Here is a 16,341-nt window from a genome sequence, read left to right on the forward strand (position 1 = left end):
ACAGGGAGGCCTGTCGTGCTGTGGTTCATGGGGTTGCAAAGAGCTGGACACGACTGAGTAACTGAACTGAATTGAACTAGAGGTGAAGAGGAGTTGGAATATTTGCGAATAAATAACTTTCATAAATACTTAAACGAAGATGCTACATCACCATTGTACACATTAGGTAACCAAAACTCAGTTTGGTTGGAGGATGCATAGCTAATAATTGAACCAAGGAATCTGACTCCCAAGCCTGTGTTCTGAACTATTGTGCTGAAGTTTTCTTCTAGATAGTATTAATGATAAATAGTCTTTTGAGACGTCTCTGGCTTCCCTAGTGGCTTAGACGGTAAAGAATTTGAATGCAATGCAGGAGACCTGGGTTCAACCCTTGGGTTGGGAAGATCCCCTGGAGAAGGGAATGACAACCCATTCCAGTATTCTTGCCTGGAGAAATTCAATGTATAGAGGACCCTAGTGGGCTACAGCCCACCCTATGGTTGCAAAAGAGTTGGACCCCACTGAGCAGGTACTTACACATTTTAGTGAACAGGGCATAAGGGCAGGAAACTCCCTGAAGGCAACTCCCAGCCATGCGGGGAGGGCAGCTGTGAGGTTCTAGGGACTCGCTAGGAGCACAGCTCCCAGATCACACCTCGTTTGGAATCTGGCTCTGCTGGCTGCCTATGCATCCTTGTAAGGTGCTCCTCCAAGCCCCAGGGCCCTCCTGGGTAAGTGAGGCTAACTCTCAGGAGGATTCACTGCACAGGGCGGCTAGGATTTAATCAGAAAGCATGCAAAAAGCACTCACTCGGGGACCTGGAACTTATGAGTCTTGGTGACTGTGTTAATAATACCAATATCATCATAATCACCATCAAAGCATTCAGCAGATGGAAATAGGAAACTCTCCAGATTTGGTGCTTAGGAATTTGCTGTTGTTTGAATCACAGTCTTTTTTTTTTAATTTAATTGAGCTATAGTTGATTTACAATACGGTGTTAGTTTTATGTACAGCAAAGTGACTCAGATATGTGTATTATATGTATATATATATTCTTTTTCAGATTATTTTCAGTTATAGGTTATTATAAGATATTGAATATAGTTCCCTGTGCTGTACAGTAGGTCCCTGTTGTTTATTGAATGATTGATGACTTCAATCACGAGATTGAAGTTATCCTTGGATAACCTTACCTACGGAAGCCCTGCTTCTGTCAGCATGGGTCCAGGGTCATTTATAAGTTGAGGAAGGAGAAGGGAACTCAAGAAGATGATGAATAAGATAAGAATAGGATGAATGGAAGAACAGGATAAAAATAAGCCAGTGAGGAACAGAAGAGGCAGTTGTTTCTTGGAGGGCAGAACTAGCTTAGCAATAAGAACATGGTTCTGCCTTTTTCACTGGCTCTGGGACCCTGAGTGGCTCACTTAACCTACCTGGCCTTCTGTCTAGAGAACTTAGGGAGTGAGAACCCGAAGGCAACTTTGGTCTTAACCTCTTCTTGTCCCTTTACACTTTCAGTGGGTTAAGTCCTTATCTTGGCATGGGATGTCAGTTTAGGCGGGAACCGAGATCTTCCTTTCACTTGTAGTTTTTTTTTTTTAAGTTTATGATTCCTGAGTCACAAATTAGTCTCATTTCCAAAATCTCATCCACTTATTAATAATACCTAAAACTATCATTAAAGATGAGCCTCTTTTTCCTCTTCTTCCATCTGCAACCCTCATCATGGGCTGCTGGCCTTTGGGGAAGAGAGAACTAGACACTCACCATCTTCCCCCACCAAACACAGACAAGGGGTAGAAGAGGGGACATGTAGGACAAAGGTGGGGGGGGGAAGGTATAGACAGACTTCGGAGGTGTCGTGGGTTTGGTGCCAGATGACCACAATAAAGCAAATATCACAATAAAGCGAGTCCCAGGAAATTGTTGGTTTCCCAATGATTATTAAAGTTATGTTTACACTCCACTGTAAGTCTATTAGGGGCTTTCCTGGTGGCTCAGACAGTAAAGAATCTGCCTGCAATGCAGGAGATAAAGACTCTGCCTGCAATGCAGGAGATGTGGGTTCAATCTCTGCATCAGAAGATCATCAGGAGGATGATCCCACTCCAGTATTCTTGCCTGGACAATCCCATGGAAAGAGGAGCCTGACGGGCTTACAGTCCATCAGGTTGCAAAGAGTCAGACACATAGTCTATTAAGTGTGCAATAACCTCATGCGAAGAGTTGACTCATTGGAAAAGACTCTGATGCTGGGAGGGATTGGGGGCAGGAGGAAAAAGGGACGACAGAGGATGAAAGGGCTGGATGGCATCACCGACTCAATGGACATGAGTCTGAGTGAACTCCACGAGTTGGTGATGGACAGGGAGGCCTGGCGTGCTGCGATTCATGGGGTCGCAAAGAGTCGGACATGACTGAGCGACTGAACTGAACTGAACTGAACATTATGTCTAATAAATATGTATACAAAATTTACATACATATATAATTTTTAAATACTTTTTTGCCAAAAATGCTAACCATCATTTGAGTCATAGTCTTTTTGCTGGTGGAGCATTTAAAGTATCATGAAAATTACCATGATGTGACAAAAACACAGAGTGAACAAACTGTTGGAAAAATTTCGCCAATAGACTTGTTCAACATAGTTCAGTTCAGTCACTCAGTCCATCAAGTCCGTGATGCCATCCAGCCATCTCATCCTCTGTCGTCCCCTTCTCCTCCTGCCCCCAATCCCTCCCAGCATCAGAGTCTTTTCCAATGAGTCAACTCTTCGCATGAGGTGGCCAAAGTACTGGAGCTTCAGCTTTAGTATCATTCCTTCCAAAGAAGTCCCAGGGCTGATCTCCTTCAGGATGGACTGGTCGGATCTCCGTGCAGTCCAAGGGACTCTCAAGTCTTCTCCAACACCACAGTTCAAAAGCAGCAATTCTTTGGTGCTCACATCCATACATGACCACAGGAAAAACCATAGCCTTGACTAGACGGACCTTAGTTGGCAAAGTAATGTCTCTGCTTTTGAATATGCTATCTAGGTTGGTCATAACTTTTCTTCCAAGGAGTAAGCGTCTTTTAATTTCATGGCTGCAGTCACCATCTGCTGTGATTTTGGAGCCCCCAAAAATAAAGTCTGACACTGTTTCCACTGTTTCCCCATCTATTTCCCATTTCACAGGGTTGCCATAAACCTTCAATCTATTTTTTTTTTTAATGCAGTATCTGTGAAGTATCATATAACAAAGCATGCCTGTACTTACTTTGGCTTTTAGAATCAAAAGATAACATTGTCTCCTCTGGGTTTGCTCAAGTACCACACAGGGTCACGGCCAGATCATGGTCATGGGTATGGAAGAGTTCCCAGCGTGGGTTAATACAACTCATACCACCAAGCCGCTGCACCAGAATCTGGTGATTCATCTCCAGCCTCTCCTGAGGAGGACTGGTTGCCCTTCTCACCCAGCCTGAGACAAAATCCATCAGTCAGCTCGCTCATGTGAAGTCCACTGACAGTCATTAGGAAAGCCTCCCTCTCTTCTTGGCTTTCTAGCCCTCTTTCATCCTGTGGATTGCTCAGGGAGTCACAACCACCTCCCTAGATACAAGGGCCGCCCAGCGAACTCTGCGTAGAACCTCGAGAAGCTGCTCTCGCGAGACCTGAGGCGCAGAAACAGGTTAACCGCCCCCCCTCCAACCCCCCAAACTTCTGCGGGTGTGTTCATTAGGAGGTGAATGCCAGCATGGGATTCGGCCCTCCCACTCAAGAAAAAATCATCCTAAAATTCTCTCTTCATGCGTATTGATTCTTTTTTATCCTCTTTGTGGGTTAGGGATTTGAGAAATCAGAGGGATTAGAATTGTGAGCCTAATTTGAAAGTACTGTGAAAATCTACATCCTCGTCTGGGGACTCCCGTTGCAATTTCCTATCTATTTGATCTCGATGTCTCTCTGTAGCTTTCTACTTAGCCATTCTTTTACATATAAAGTGGAGATATTGTCTGTCCTTACCCTGTGGGGGTTTTTTAGGAGGTACGATGACATAACCGATGCGTGTGAAGTGCTAAGCACAGTGCAGGGCACATGGAACTCAGATATATGCTGATATTATTCCGTCCGAATCCCTAGCACTTAATCTGAGGATATGACACATAGGAAGCTTTCAATAAATGTTAATGAATGATTTCTAAATAGCTAACTGTATTGCAAAGCAAAATAAAAATAAGGGCTAAGTAAGTGTATAAGCTCCGTATCATGGCAACCAAGTGAGGCAGTAGGTAATTGTGAAGGACACCTAGGAGGAAGCCTCAGTAGGAAAGCAGTATTTGGGATTTCAGTAAGCAGAAAATGGGGCCATTGAGCATGCGTGTAGTCTCAGGAAGAGCCCAAATGCCAGAAAGGGGAGTGCAGGATGAGCTCTTACTTATGAATGGGGCTGGGGGGTTACTTTGCCCAAACAATGTTTTCTTATGGGCCAGCCTGTCTTAGTGAGGGATCTTTCAAGAAGTAATAGAAAATCAACTCTGACGGGCTTCACCAGCAAAGGGAAAGCATGGCTCATGAAAGTGCAAAGTTGAGGAGTAGGTTCCGGCGTCAGGTCTAGCTGGATCAAGGTTCACAGGATATCAGCAGGATCTGTTCTTCAGCTTGGCTCTTGCTCAGTGCTGTTTCCATTCTCAGCAAGGCTCCCCCAGAAGTGGCAGGATGGCCATGGGACCTCCTGAGGCTACCTTCCCCTCCAGAGGGAAATGCAGCTTATCTTCATCCTAACATTCCCGGCAGAAGTCCTGAGATTCGCTGTCATTGGCCTGTCCCGGGTCCCCTGTTGATGGGGTGTTATGGGCTTGGGCCTGCACCAGGCATGTGCGGCAATAAATGGTTACTCCAAGGGCTCAGTTTCTACTGTAGGAGACCAGGCTCTGGAGCTAAACTGCCTGACTTCCTATCTCATTTCCCAGCTGTGTGACCTGGAACAGGGTCCATAATCTCTGGGTGCTTCCTTTCATCGGTAAAGTTGAAATAATCATGAGGATAGGGTTTTTGGAAAGATTGCATGAGCTTTTTTTCAAAAAAAATTGTTTGGCTACATCAGGTCTTAGTTGAGGCATGTGAGATCTTTGATGCCTCATGAGGGATCTTTCATCATGGTGCACAGATTCTCTAGTTCTGGCGTGCAGGCTCAGTCATTGTGGCACTCGGGCTTAGTTGCCCCATGCCATGTGGGACCTTAGTTTCCTGACCAGGGGTTGAACCCTCATCCCCTGCATTGCAAGGCAGATTCTTAACTGCTGAACCACCAGGGAAGTCCCTACATGGGTTTTCACAAAAAAGTGTAACACAGAATAATATCTTGAAGACCTGGCCAAATGCTGAACCCATGGTGCATGCATGCTAAGTCACATCAGTCATATCCAACTCTTTGCAACCCTATGTACTGTAGCCCGCCAGGCTCCTCTGTCCATGGGATTCTCCAGGCAAGAATAGTGGAGTGGGTTGCCATGCCCTCCTCCAGGGGACCTTCCTGACCCAGGGATCGAACCTGCATCTCTTATGTCTCCCGTATTGGCAGGCGGGTTGTTTACCACTAGTGCCACCTGTGAATCTACTGTAGCTCTTGTTGTTACTATAGTGACTTGACTTTGTGGCCTCATTGCTTGATATCTATTCACAGTTATTCCAGAAGTTTCCACCCCCACAGGTCTCTCAGGGAGAAGTGATTCCCTTTCAAGCATACGCTCAGTGCGACTCCAAGCAGAGCTCCACCAGGCCTGGAACACATGCTTCCCACCATGAAGCTGGCCATGCTTAAAGAAGGTCCTTTTTAATTCACAGCTGAAGGTCTGAAACCCTAGTCATCCCCGTACTTGGCAGAATAGGAGAAATCAAGAAGAAATCTTAGCACTTGGTCCCTTCCCTTAAGGAGTTTGCAATCTAATCTTAAAGAGCAGAACACTCTGTCAAATACAGCCTACACCAGGATCCATTCCCAGAGGGACCTGCCAATCTGCCCAGCCAGGGTGTTTATCGAACGACATCCTTCCTCAGGGGCTCCTTCTCAGTTATAATGGCAATGAGCGATTAGAAAAGGTGATGAGGAGGACAGAAACAGGGCCAATTCCCAAGGTCTGACGCACCTGTTGTCCCCCCCCCCACCCCGCCTTAAACTATGCTTACAAAGAAAAAGGGCAACCCTTCCCCACGTAGTACCAGCAGGGTAACCTGAGAACATCCATTTAGCGCGTCTGTCCCTGTGAAAAGGACCTTTCAGTGACACCGAGCTGAGTGTATCCCGCTCTATTTATAGGCACTGTTTGTTTAATTCGAGTCCCGTCTCTAAGAATAAATAATGAACTCATCCTGGGGGCCAGCCAGAGCCTACAACTCTGTGACGAACCTGTAAATCCCTTTCTCTTTCCTTCTGGTTCTGGAAGGGGTTCTCTAACTCAGAGGTGAGCCACTTCCGTTCGCTGGGCTGGGGTGGGCTGGAGACCCAGGTGTGCTCGGAAGTTGGGCTTGATGGTGCTTTTTCATCATGGTTTTGGGGGAGGTTTTTGATGTTTGATTTTGGGTTGGTGATCGAAGAACCGATCTTGAACCTCTCTCCTCCTCAAAGGAGGGACCCTAACCTGATATTTGCACCCCTGGTTGCTTAAACTTCAGACACAAAGAGACCCATTTGGACTCAGATCCCTCAGTAAGGAAGATGTGGCCGTGGAGAAAGAGGACCCTTTTCCATACCCTCCCGACCTGGTAGCAGGGCCTGGGGCCAGACTGTCTAACAAGGTATAGTACCATCCCTGGTGTGTGTGTGTGTTTTTTTTTTCAGGGTGTGTGATGAGAACCAAGAGCCATAATGCACTTGAACTTGAAGTATGTAACCCCTGAAGGTGGTATAGGCCAGTCCAATAGAGCGTCTCAAGAAAAAATTATTTGGTTTGCAATCCCCCTGTCCCCATGCTGAGCTGCTGGTTTAGCAACTCCTAGAACCAGACCCACTGAGTTTGAAGGGAATGACCTCAATGGTATCTTTGGGTCTAATGCAGGACATTGACACCTAAATTTTCAATGTCCAGTAACATCGCAGAATAACATCCTGCCTTTCCAGGACTTTATCTTAAGAAGGTAACCAAGCTTTTCAGGGAAGTGGCCATTCATGTGCTTCTTCTCCCAGTATCTGTTAATCCACTTCTCCGTGCCAGATGCTATTCTAGGCACAGGAGATGCCTTGATGAGGAAGACAAGGTAGTCATGAGATGACAAGGTCTGATTTACCCTGAAAAAATTCGGCATCTGCTCCCTTCCAACTGAGTCAGTCTGACTGTGAGATATCTTCCCAGCAGGCCCTGAGCTCCATTCATTTGTCCATTCCTCCATTCAGAAAGTCCATGGGAGGCATAGTCTACATGTTAGGCACAGCTAGAATGCCTAGGTATAGTAGTGAGCTCGAGATCGCTCCCTGCCCTTAAGATGTTTGGAGTCGAGTGGGGAAGATGGATATTAATCAAATTATTACTGAAATATGAATTTTTCATTATTATTATAAATGTTGGTGAGTACTATAGAGCAGGAATCCCCAACCCCTGGTACTGGTCTGTGGCCCATTAAGAACCTGGCCACACAGCAGGACATAAGTGGTGGGCGAGTGAGTGAAATTTCATTTTTACTTACAGTCACTCCCTATCACTCACCTCCTGTCTGACTCCACCTCCTGTCTGGAGAAGGCAATGGCACCCCACTCTAGTACTCTTGCCTGGAAAATCCCATGGACGGAGGAGCCTGGTAGGCTGCAGTCCATGGGGTCGCTAAGAGTCAGACATGACTGAGCGACTTCACTTTCACTTTTCACTTTCATGCATTGGAGAAGGAAATGGCAACCCACGCCAATGTTCTTGCCTGGAGCATCTCAGGGATGGGGGAGCCTGGTGGGCTGCCGTCTATGGGGTCACACAGAGTCGGACACAGCTGAAGCGACTTAGCAGCAGCAGCAGCAGCCACCTCCTGTCAAATCAGTGGTGGCATTAGATTCTCAAAGGAGCACAAACCCTACTGTGAACTGTGCAGGCGAGGGATCAAGGCTGCACACTCCTTATGAGAATCTAATGCTTGATGACCTAAGGTAGAGCAAAGACAATAATGCCGGCCCCGGGAGTGACTGCCACCATCTCCCATCATCCCCAGATGGGACCGTTTAGTTGCTCAGGGCTCCCGCTGATTCTGCATTATGATGAATTATGTAACTAGTTCATTATATATCACAATGTAGTGATAATAGAAATAAAGGACATGGCAAACGTAATGCGCTTGAATCATCCTGAAACCACCCCCTCTTCTCCAGTCTGTGGAAGAATTGTCTTCCACAAAACTGGTCTCTGCTGCCAAAAAAGTTGGGGACCACTGCTATAAGGTGAAATTCAGGGTGCCCTGAGCCAAGTTCAGAGCCTAAGAGAGGAATCGACTCTGAGGGTTGGTGAGCAGTGAATTAGCAATGACTAAGAATCCTTGAGTTGCCCCAGATGGTGAGTTGTCTGTGGAGTAGTGAAACAATGATGTCTATCTGTGGGAAGTGTGTCTTCGAGTTTCCATTAGCTGCTCTGGGTCATCCACACCGTCACCTGGCTGTCCTGAGGACTGTCACAGGCCAGTAGGTCTCGGTTACCTTAGGGAGAGTTTGTGTCCACGGAGAGCATGGGGATTCCTTTTGAGGCATCAGCTTGCTAAAATTTTGACATGACTTATGGGTCTGCCATGGACAGGGTGAAACTTTTTTCTTATGAGACGTTCTTCTCACTCTGTCTCATTGGGTCAAGGAGTAAAGAGTTTCATGGTTTTATTTGTGAATGGTAGGTAGTCTGGCCACTATACTTAGAGATCTGGATTGGAAGATGGCCACACATCCCCCTCTGCAGTTTTATGCCTTCAAATGTTCACATACTCTGGCTTTGGAAGTGGAATTTCACAGAAATTCTGCTCACAGAAGCAGCTGGCACTCTCTGGATTAATTTTGGTGCAACTTTGAGTGAATCCTTTCAGCAGTATGCTCTTTATTTGAAAAGTAGTATATATTATCTCTTTTATGCCGAGCGTTTTGGTAGGAACCAAATTTAAAAAGCCTTTTGATGAGGGTTAAAGAGGAGAGTAAAAAAGCTGGCTTAAAATTCAACATGCAAAAAACTAACATCTGGCATCCAGTCTCATTGCTTCATGGCAAATAGATGGGGGGAAAGTGGAAATGGTGGCCGATTTTATTTTCTTGAGCTCCAAAATCACTGCAGATGGTAACTGCAGCCATAAAATTAAGATTCTTGCTCCTTAGAAGAAAAGCTATGACAAACCTAGACAGTATATTAAAAGGCAGAGACATCACTTTGCCAACAAAGGTCTGTATAGTCAAAGCTATAGTTTTTCCAGTAGTCATGTAGGGATGTGAGAGTTGGACCATAAAGAAGGCTGAACACTGAAGAACTGATGCTTTCAAACTGTGGTGCTGGAGAAGACTCTTGAGAGCCCCCTGAAATCAACCCTGAATACTCATTGGAAGGACTGATGCTGAAACTGAAGGTCCAATACTTTGGCCACCTGATGCGAAGAGCTGAAAAGACCCTGATGCTGGGAAAGATTGCGGGCTGGAGAAGGGGGTAACAGACGATGAGATGGTTGGATTGTCATCACCGATGCAATGGACATGACTTTGAGCAAACTCCAGGAGATAGTGAAGGACAGGGAAGCCTGGTGTGCTTCAGTCCATCGGGTTGCAAAGAGTTGAACCTGACTGAGCAACTGAAAGTGAAAGTGAAAGTCACTCAGTCATGTCCAACTCTTTGCGACCCCATGGACTGTCCATGGAATTCTCCAGGCCAGAACACTGGACTGGGTAGCCTTTCCCTTCTCCAGGGGATGTTCCCAACCCAGGGACTGAACCCAGGTCTCCTGCATTGTAGGCACATTCTTAACCAGCTGAGCTACCAGGGAAGCCCAAGAATACTGGAGTGGGTAGCCAGTCCCTTCTCCAGCGGATCTTCCTGACCCAGTAACTGAACTGGAGTCTCCTGCTTTACAGGCAGATTCTTGACCACCTGAGCTATCAGGGAAGCCCCTGAGTGACTGAACAATGACATAAAGTTAAAGCCAAGAAAAAAATATAAGAATGTGCCTTTACCTCTAAAAGTTTCCAAGGGTTCAGAAAAAGAACTTTCATTCACTGGTCCCAAAATGTTTATTGAGCACTTATACTGTGCCAGACATAGAACCAGGAAGGTATATGTATCAACAGGACCAGTACAGCCCGCAGAGCTTGCAACTAGTGAGGGAGAGAGCTACTCAAACCATCAGGGACAGGAGAATTTCAGATAGTTTTATATGCTAGGCTGGGCAGAGAAGACCTCTCAGAAATTGTGACATTTGAGCAGAAGCTGAATGATGAGAACATCACTATGAACAAAGCTAATGGAGGTGATGGAATTCCAGTTGAGCTATTTCAAATCCTGAAAGACGATGCTATGAAAATGCTGCACTCAATATGCTAGCAAATTTGGAAAATTCAGCAGTGGCCACAGGACTGGAAAAGGTCAGTTTTCATTCCAGTCCCAAAGAAAGGCAATGCCAAAGAATGCTCAAACTACCGCACAATGGCACTCACCTCACATGCTAGTACAGTAATGCTCAAAATTCTCCAAGCCAGGCTTTAGCAATATGTGAACCGTGAACTTCCTGATGTTCAAGCTGGTTTTAGAAAAGGCAGAGGAACCAGAGATCAAATTGCCAACATCTACTGGATCATGGAAAAAGCAAGAGAGTTCCAGAAAAACATCTATTTCTGCTTTATTGACTATGCCAAAGCCTTTGACTGTGTGGATCACAATAAACTGTAGAAAATTCTTCAAGAGATGGGAATACCAGACCACCTGGTCTGCCTCTTGAGAAATCTGTATGCAGGTCAGGAAGCAGCAGTTAGAACAGGACATGAAACAACAGACTGGTTCCAAATAGGAAAAGGAGTACATCAAGGCTGTACATTGTCACCCTGCTTATTTAACTTACATGCAGAGTACATCATGAGAAACGCTGGACTGGAAGAAACACAAGCTGGAATCAAGATTGCTGGGAGAAATATCAATAACCTCAGATATGCAGATGACACCACCCTTATGGCAGAAAGTGAAGAGGAACTAAAAAGCCTCTTGATGAAAGTGAAAGAGGAGAGTGACAAAGTTTGCTTAAAGGTCAACATTCAGAAAACGAAGATCATGGCATCCGGTCCCATCACTTCATGGGAAGTAGATGGGGAAACAGTGGAAACAGTGTCAGACTTTATTTTGGGGGGCTCAAAAATCACTGCAGATGGTGACTGCAGCCATGAAATTAAAAGACGCTTACTCCTTGGAAGAAAAGTTATGACCAACCTAGATAACATATTCCAAAGTAGAGAGATTACTTTGCCGACTAAGGTCCGTCTAGTCAAGGCTATGGTTTTTCCAGTAGTCATGTATGGATGTGAGAGTTGGACTGTGAAGAAGGCTGAGCGCCGAAGAATTGATGGTTTTGAACTGTGGTGTTGGAGAAGACTCTTGAGAGTCCCTTGGACTGCAAGGAGATCCAACCAGTCCATTCTGAAGGAGATCAGCCCTGGGATTTCTTTGGAAGGAATGATGCTAAAGCTGAAACTCCAGTACTTTGGCCACCTCATGCGAAGAGTTGACTCATTGGAAAAGACTCTGATGCTGGGAGGGATTGGCGGCAGGAGGAGAAGGGGACGACAGAGGATGAGATGGCTGGATGGCATCACTGACTCGATGAACATGAATCTGAGTGGACTCCAGGAGTTGGTGATGGACAGGGAGGCCTGGGGTGCTGTGATTCATGGGGTTGCAAAGAGTCAGACACGACTGAGTGACTGAACTGAACTGAACTGAATGATGAGATGGAGCCAACTGTGAAAAGTATTAAGGGAAGAGCATTCTAACTGGAGAGAAAGGACAAATAGCAAAGCTCTGTGGCACAAAACAGATTGGTTTGTTTAAGGAGGAATAGGAACTGAATGTGTCTAGGGACTGCCCTGGTGGTCCAGTGGTTAAGATTCCTCGCTCCCAATGCAGGTGGCCCAGCTTTCATCCCTGGTCAGGAAACTAGATTCCATATGCTGCAACTAAAGATCCCGTCACAGCCAAATAAATAAATATTTTTAAGAAAAGAAGTTTCTGTGGCTGAACGTGTATCATGGGGGTGAGTGGTAGGTAAGCCGGGTGCAAAGTGTGAATTTTAGTTTGAATTCAGAGGAAGCATTTGGTAGGTAAATGGATGGCATTTCAGCCTGTACCTATGTTACCTACCTGGGGAAGATTTCTGTTGTCTCAGTGAAATTTTGAAAGTGACAGACCTTGAAGTCTTAGAACTCAGAACCACACAGAAACCCATAGATGGAAACAGAAGAGGTTAATGTTGGCCTGTTTCTGGATAAAAGCAGTCACCCCTAATCTCAGAGGCTTTCCTGGGCAGGAAAGGATGAAAGTACAAAGTGAATAAACCATGAAACAGTCTCCTGCTTGTTGTTCAGCATCCATTCCATCACCAAAAGGGGTCAGTGCCTGAAACCTCCTTTGGGAAATTGTTGCTTCCCTGTTCTTGGCAATCTGGTTTTGTCTCAATCTAATCAGTGTTTTCTTGACATCCCACCTCGGCACCCAAGGGATTGATGCGGGGATGGGCACAGAACCCAGTCAGAGCCAATGAAACACAGGAAGACCTTTCATGGCCCCTGCTGGCAAAAAGAATTCCCTCTCTCTTCCTTAGGAGCACCAGTCTACGGATATGAGGTCTAGAACCACTGCAACCATTTTTGACCATGCAGGAAGATTCTGGAACTGCTAGAGGTTGTGGGGAAGCCCAGCAGGGTGCCTGAAGAGGAAGCCAACACCACAGAAGGCAGAGCCAAGAGGAGAAGAAGAAGTCCTCGTGATGGCATCAAGTCCCTGGATCAAGCCTCACCTGAAGCCTAACCCAATGCTGGTCTTTTTAGTGGCCTCAGCCAATTAAATGTTCTTTATTATATAACCCAATTTAAATAAGGATTTCTATGTCTTGCAACATAAAGGGCCCATCTATAAGGAAACCTTAGAATAGGTACCCTACAGTGCCAAGGGCCTCCTCTGCACCCCAAGCCTCTAGGAGGAAGTGAGCCTGTTCCAGAACCCAAATAAAAGGTCTCTCCTCCCACTTCTCTATTTCAGGGTTTCCATGCCTCCTGTCACCATAGCACTGTGACTCTCTTGGAGAGGCGGAGAAACAGAGGAGGAGAAGGGGCCTGTTTCCAGGCTGTGTTGCCACGTGTAGTGGCTGGGGATGGTGGGGGGTGGGGGCTGGGCAGCGAGGTGGCTCCACGCTTGACATTTCAGGATATAGATAAGAGGGTAAAAATAAACCCCCAAGCGCCTGTAGCAGCGCTCGCTTCTCTTGCTTCACAGCTCTTATCTCTCTCTGCTTTGGGGACAGTAAGGTTCCTTTCAGGTCACCGCACAGCTTGCCTCCCTCCAGCCCTGGACAGGAAGGAGGAGATGTGGGTGGTTGCTTTATACCTGTCCACACCTGCCCATCCACCTCTGGGAGGTCAGGTGACCCCCTCCTTCCTGTAGCCCTGCTTGTTGTCTTGCAAATACTCTTTCACGCCTTTGCCTTCGTTTGATGCTCCAGTAGCTGGGTGGGACAAGCAAACGGGGTGGGGGGGGGAGGGGGGGGAGGGCCAGGGTCTCCATTTTCCTGATGAGAAAAGTAGGGAGGGTGGGAATGATGAAGTGTCCGAGTCACCCAGCCAATGAGTCCAAATGTGTTCTGATCTAAACCCAGGGCTTCTGCGTGTCCATCGGTGGTCAGAGATAAAAAGAATTTGACTCCCTTTCTGCAGCTCCAGCCCTCCCTGCACAGCCGTGGAGGCTGGGTACAAGAGGGGGAGCATTCACATCACCTGTAACTTAAGCACAAAGCAGCGTTCTGTGCTGCCTGTTGGCACCGCCCCCTTGGTTCCCTCCCCATCACGCAGTCTCAGGGTGGTTTTGTCTATCCCAGTGAGAAAACTGTTTACTATGAAGGGGTGGCTGGGACTAGAGAGTACTGTTTTAGATTATTTTTTTAATTGCAATATAGCTTATTTACAATGTCATATTCTTTTTTGCTGTTACACATATACAGGTATCCACTCTTTTTTAGATTCTGTTCCCATATAGATCATTACAGAGTATTGAATAGAGTTCCCTGTGATATACTGTAGGTCCTTATTAGTTATCTGTTTTATTTTGGCACTGTGTGTATGTCAATCTCAAGCTCCCAATTTAAGGAATAAGCTTTTAAAAACTATTTATTTAATTTAACTTTTTGGCTGGGCTGGATCTTTGTTGCCGCACGCAGGGCTTCTCTAATTGCAGCAAGTGGGCACTACTCTCTAGTTGCAGAGGAGAGTGGACTTCTCTTGTGGAGGAGCTCAGGCTCTAGAGGGCGTGGGCTTCAGCAGATGTGTCGCACAGGTTTAGCTACTCCACGGCATGCGGGATATACCTGGGCCAGGGATCAAACCCGTGTTCCCTGCATTGGCAGGCTGATTCCCAACCACTGGACGACCACCGAAGTCCTGAGGAACAAGCTTTGATCACATACTAAGGTGCGAGGAGGCTTCCTGAACTTCAATCTTCTCATCTATAAAATGATAAAAATATTTATACACACCAAGACTGTTACAAGGATTAAACAAGGCATCGCATGCAAGACACTCACATGATGATTTGAAATTTGGAGCTCCATAGTACAATGACAGCCTTTCCTGTGCTGACATTTGTGTAGAGTGACAATGCCACTCACCCACGTCCATAGAACATGCCCTTTGAGTCCTTTTTCTCTCGGTGGCCAAGGATTTGCATGAGCCATTTCATCAGTTAAGACTCCCATGGTTGCAAGTGACCGAAACTACGCTCCTGACTGGATGACCTGAAAGAGGAATTTGTTGGCTCCGAGGGGAGCTATAAAGGCGGCCAAGGGTAGAGGCTAGCTTCAGGCACAGCTGGATCCAGGGATGGAAGCGATACCATCAGGATCAGGTTTCTCGCTCTCCCAGTCTCTCAGCTTCGTTCCCTCACTGTTGGCTCCCTCCCTTCTTCTTGTGGCAGAAATGGCTGTAGAAGCTCCTGGCTCATCTTCTTAGAATCAAGGCCAGCAGGAAAGAGCCAGCCCCAACAAAAATTCCCAACAAAAATCTCTATGCATCTCTCTGCCCTTCCCTGAACCATTATGGTCAGAGGAATGAGTTGCCCAGAGGGAGACAAGCCCGGATGGCCTCCCAGCCCTGGAGCCGGGGTGGCTCTGCTCCACTCAAAGCCCAGGTCCGAGAGGAGAGAGCAGTGGTGTCCAGAGGGGAATCACATACCTGGTGACTGGCAACTGCCCGCATTTGACAGCCTGGTATCCCAAAGCAGACGTTGATGAGTGGAGTTCTTTAATCTTATGGAACAGAACAAACTACAGCTGGGCTGCAAAACCAGGCGGACTGCCCCCAACCAAAACTGAAAGCTCTCACCTGAGGCTCCCTCAGTGCCAGCTGCTGACCGACTGGACCAGCTGACCTCAAACAGGATCCTTTCCCTGAGCTGCAGCCTACCGACCGCAAATCCAGCATCCCGGATGGGAGACAGACAACTGGGGGCCGGTCCAAAAGCCGCCATCATTAAACCTGTTCCACCTCCACTGTGATTTACTACCTGTTTATCTTTCTTCTAAAAAGGAACCAGCCATCAATGCAAAGCTCCCCTGATGGCACCCCCAAAATAAACATGCTGCGGAGCAACACTGTTACTCAATTGGAGCCAGTTGCTCTCACGCGCTCCAAGTTTGAGGTTTGCTGTTAAAAGGAAGGTTAGCGAGTGTCAGAAAGGCGTTAAGGATCCACCCAGCACCAGCTCGAGACTTGGTGAAATTAAGACAATTAAAACAAATTAGAAAGGGAATAACTTCCCACTAGGTAATTCCATGGTGTTTATCGCTTTGGAAGTGTTATTCGTGTTGCTTGCTGACACATGGAAAATTCTCATTGCCAGGGAATGGGCCAGGCCTCCTGCTTTGTCTAATATTCAGTGCTGGTCAATCTGCAACCCCAAAGGCACTCTCGAACTTTCCCCTCTCCCGGCTCCTCCGCAAGCCTGCAGCAGTGATGGAAAAGAAGAGGATAGGAGAGTACGAATGATTTTTTGAAAAAAATAACTTTGGTAATTATGTATGCATTTCCAATGGGAGATTCTGGGAATTATTCCTAAAAGGCTGGAAAGAATTTCTTCTTTTGATCTCGGTTCTGAGCCAGAGAAAATCAAATTAAGAAAGAAAA

The 16,341-nt window shown here is 46.5% G+C and overlaps 2 long non-coding RNA genes across 2 annotated transcripts; one reads left to right on the top strand and one right to left on the bottom strand.

The window, feature by feature from the left end:
* Positions 6,346 to 13,039, top strand: LOC108633869. The gene is made up of 3 exons (XR_001917215.1): positions 6,346 to 6,436; positions 6,648 to 6,770; positions 12,774 to 13,039. It is a non-coding gene; the product is annotated as an uncharacterized LOC108633869 (long non-coding RNA).
* Positions 14,235 to 15,712, bottom strand: LOC108633870. The gene is made up of 3 exons (XR_001917216.1): positions 15,391 to 15,712; positions 14,829 to 14,954; positions 14,235 to 14,666 (listed from the first exon to the last, which is right to left on the bottom strand). It is a non-coding gene; the product is annotated as an uncharacterized LOC108633870 (long non-coding RNA).

This window comes from Capra hircus, chromosome 25 (assembly GCF_001704415.2).
Source record: "Capra hircus breed San Clemente chromosome 25, ASM170441v1, whole genome shotgun sequence".
NCBI classification, from domain to species: domain Eukaryota; kingdom Metazoa; phylum Chordata; class Mammalia; order Artiodactyla; family Bovidae; genus Capra; species Capra hircus.